Source organism: Austrofundulus limnaeus, unplaced genomic scaffold (genome assembly GCF_001266775.1).
Source record: "Austrofundulus limnaeus strain Quisiro unplaced genomic scaffold, Austrofundulus_limnaeus-1.0 Scaffold15, whole genome shotgun sequence".
NCBI lineage: Eukaryota > Metazoa > Chordata > Actinopteri > Cyprinodontiformes > Rivulidae > Austrofundulus > Austrofundulus limnaeus.
In genome coordinates this window covers 2627788-2632284 of record NW_013952417.1, presented here as the reverse complement: position 1 = coordinate 2632284, position 4497 = coordinate 2627788, and positions in this window count along the sequence as shown.

The following is a 4497-nucleotide window of genomic DNA, read 5'->3' as shown; positions in this document are numbered from 1 at the left end:
AGGGGCGGGCTGAAATCTGATTGGTCCCCTGAAGTGCCCCTGTCCTGTCTCTCAACTGTCCTTTGAGTGGCTGCAGTTCCACTTCCAAACAGTAGTGGCGCTAATGAGTCAAATAGGAAGGTCCAGCATGAAGCAAGCTTACGCCAGTCTATTTCAGTTTGAATAATCCAGCAGAAAAAGTATTTTAACTGACAACGATGGCTGGATTTTCTCACATGTTTTGTGTTTGAGAGTGTTTTATTTATGTACAGAAAAAATGCACATAAAACTSATAGAGTATTTTCAGTTCGAGCTTTTACAAGTGTCTGAATACGTGTGACTGATTACATTTCTACACCTTACAAAAACTGGGGATTTGTGTGTAAGCATGTTGAACAAATATTTGGCCCCTCTATGGATACTGTGGCTCCTTGGTGGCCCCATAYGCWGAAAAATCCTAGATCTGTCACTCTTTGTTCTCCACACAACAAACAGTAATGTAATAATTGTTGGATTCACTGTTCATTGTAACTTTCTCCTGCCAGGAAGTACCAGAATGTTAACATGTTGCGGTTTCTAGTTGCATTACTTTTTTCCTGCCAATAACAATAAAAAATTATTACAGACAAAAATGCTTTGTTTTGTAAACTTGATAATAATACTTAAAAAAATGTAATTTGGCTTATTGCATGCTTGCTGACTGTCCAACAAGCAAAGTTCTCAACAACCAAGTTCCATCTTCTATTGAAGGGGACATATCATGCAAAATCCACTTTTTTAGCCRTTTAATACATTTGGTTGTGCACTTGGAGTCTCTAGGAGTGCAGAATTTTGCAGTGCAGTAGTATTTTCCTAACAGAGCACTTTGCACTCAGACTACAGGTTTACCTGTGGTTTCTAGAGTTTCTAAAAGTAGAATACGAGGCAGGTCTTTCAGGTTTATTATTTTATTTTAAAAACAGTCAACTTTCAATTATGTGATAAAATATATAATTTATTGGAACTAAGCTAGACAAATAAATATGAAGGTCAATTAAATTACAAAACATGATGTAAACTTCTCCTTTTTTATTTTAATTGGTGCAGTATAAGTGTATTCATTAAATTTTGGGCCGTTTATATATTTCTGCTTTTATTTCTAATTATGTCAGATTTGATCCTCCTTATAAAAGAGTCTGAGAAACAAAAAAAATGCAATTTTTAATTTTTTTCTTCTTTACAAGAGAAATAAAGCATATTTGAAACTTATTGGGTTTTTTTTCAGCTTCCAACAATCTGCTTCATTTCGTCTCACATTTTTAAACTGTGTTGCTCATTATTATCACAGTGGATAATTTAATAAACTGGAACAACTTTTCGCAAATTGAAATGTCACTTGGAACATAAACAGCTATGTGGTAAAAAATACATTGTGAAACTATTTCAACTTATTTTAAACTTTAATATTCACTGGAATCAAATAAAAACTGTAACATTTTGAAACATTCTGACTTTGTGACATTTTATTTCAAATGCTTTTTTCTTCTTGATTATTATCTGTCATTGTTTTGTTTTTGATTCTCTTGGTTTCTTAGATCCTGGTCCTTCAGCTTCCTGGATGTTTGTCTATTACTGAAAATTTATTTTAGTCTCATTTATGATCAGAATTTTTAATTTCCTACACTGCAGGTTTCTTGTTTCTTTAATAGAAATAGATACTTTTGCATTGTTTGTGACTCCATTGTGAGCAGAGTATAAATTTCTCTTGCTTTCTTGGATTATTTTCAATAATTTGCTGTAGACTTTGGACTTCTTTCTAACTGCTGATGATTTCCAACATAGCAGGCTGGACACYGAAGTCCTATTGGCCTGTAGTTTCTATTATCAGTTATGATCGAAACAAGTCTGAAAAACTGAGTGGATCTGTATTGGTTTTAAAAACTTTTAGGCTAAACTTTAATGAAATGCTCCAGTCTTCACGATCAATTTCATTATTTGCACCTTGGTTTTTCCATTATCAGTCACTCAAGGCACGACCAACAGATTGCTGAACAGACAAAAATCAGAAGCTCCTCTTCTGCTCTGGAGCTTAAACTTTAGCAGAGTGGTAAACTTGGATCCCTGAAGCTTACGTTTGGAGGCTTTGATAAGACCTGCTAAGAAACATCTATTATCTGCTGTCTAACTCTGTCGGCCTATCAGCGGCCCCCAGGTTCTATTCTGACTCCTCGCAGTCATGTCCTTCCACCATCACGGAAAATGTGGTAACGATAAACAGTTTGACAGCCTCTCCATTCGGAGATAACGGCTGACAGGGCTGCAGATGAAACAGACTGCCAGAAACCACGATGAGCATGGAGATTAAAAAGGCTGGTTGTTGGAAACTGAAGCGATGGATGTTGCAGGGTGGAGTTTGTTATGATGGACCTCAAGATCTGCAGGATGTGAAACAGACCTCAGATAATGGAGAGTCAAACAGATATTCCTCCTTCATGCCCTCTCTCAATTGAAACTCATTTTGTTTTTACAGCATTTCTCCCACATATCCCTTCTGACTATTATCTGTCGTTGAGGCAGCTTTTATTTTTCTGCCTTGGCGATGTAGCCAGTTTGCCCCACTTATAAATGCATTTAAAGTGGTGACATAAAGAGCCAATCGTTGCAGTTATCTCTAATGACACACAGATCCAAGGGAGATCAYAAACAGGGCTAAGATACAACAGGTGAGTGTTTTCCAAGAGGCATTACATGCACAGCTACTTGTCAAAATGAGTTTCTCAATCCTTTCCTGTCCTCTCTACAGGAGGGAGCACAATTACACAGTAATGCAGAAAGAATCAGAGATGGGACTGTTTTGAGGTTTGTAGGTGAACAAAGAAAGAGTGCAGGAAATATAAAATCACCAGAATCACTAATCATGTTGGTCATTGTTGATTAGCTGTGGTGACCGTACTGAATTAGAGTGACGTCAAAAGTTGATCAGTTGTAACAAATGATTATTTTCCAAGATTTTCAATAAAACGTGCCCAGTGCCTCATGAAATATTTTGCTAAAAGACAAACAGCTGACTTTAATGCTTAATAGTGGCGGTTTACACTGCAAAAATTGTCCATCTAAGCAAATCTCACACTCTTATATCCAGCCAAAAAAAACATTTTGGATCTTGTTTTGAGACTGAAATCCTGAGCAAGATCAGAATGTGTTAGATTAATCTTAGACTGAATATTTTACGTTCAAGAAGTCTTATCAAGTGAAATTGTGCAATCGCTTATTTTTTTTTTGATGGCTAATTTTTGCAGTGTAAAAACAGATTCCATGCAATCTGTTAGTGCTCAGAGTATCTGTTAGGAACTACTCTCAGCTACTACCACACACAATTTTAGCTAAATGTCTGTAAATTAGTTGAGTTACAGCCATTGTTGTGTTGCAGCTGTGGCAGCTATCTTTAAAGGTGCTGTCTCTGAAAATGAATCAGCATTTGAAGAACATCTAACAGTTCTTTTTTGAGATTTTTATTCAAATTTCATCCAGTGATTTAGGAGCTATTTGCCTAAAATTACAGAAAAATAAACACAAACGGGGAAAAAAAAGGTATTTCATGTATTGGCCATTCCTAAACAGCATACAGGAACAGTTTGTGTGTCTAAAGGAGGATATCCTTCAAGGTAAAACATTTTTTAAGTTGTACAGTGCAACTTGTTCATTGCCATTTTAACTATCATTAATCTCTCTCTTTCTTCTCTTCAAGCAGTAGAGCGATTTCCAGAGAGCACTGCAGCAGAAATCTCCTTGACAGAGCTGCCCCTGTTGATTTATGACATAAGATTACTTATTTATTGGCTAATCACAGCAGGCTGCTGGAGGCAGCTTGGGGTATACCCTCCAGAAGGCAGCATGGCCAGCTGTGGAGAGACGAATGGAGCGAGTGTGTTTCTTTCTCTTTTCTGTGAGTGACAAGAGTTTCCTTAGGCCGGAATTTGTGTCTTGGGATAATTTTAAATAATGCAACTATTTGAACCTGTTTGACTAAATATAATCAGTGATGCAGTAGAGATCAGCAACAGAAATTCGAGCCAGATTTACAGGCAAACAGGACAGGAGGAAATATTTTTTGAGCAGCAACAAGGGCAGGTTAATCCTTATCTGAGAGCTGTTTTGGTGCAGAGCATTGATAAAGAGCTTACAGTATGTCCTTGTTGGTGTGTGTAATGGTACATCTATTGTTGAATAAGAGACTAATCTCACACAGATGTTTATTCTGTGGAGGACAGCTCCAAAGAAAAAGCAACACAACAGGGAACACTCCATCTCTGCCTTAACGCTGTCCCCTTACAGCTGCCTGAACATCAGCACACCCACAAATAACACTAGTTTCTTCACATCTATGCATCAAAACGTTCATGTAAATCCATTTGTGACTAAATGAATGTGGGTTTTCTTTCAAGACAGACAAGTTGGTGTTTGTCTTTATTTGTGAAACTTATGAGGGGTTTAATCTACAAGTGTTTTCAAAAAAGAGTGAGAAAATGTGAACAAAGC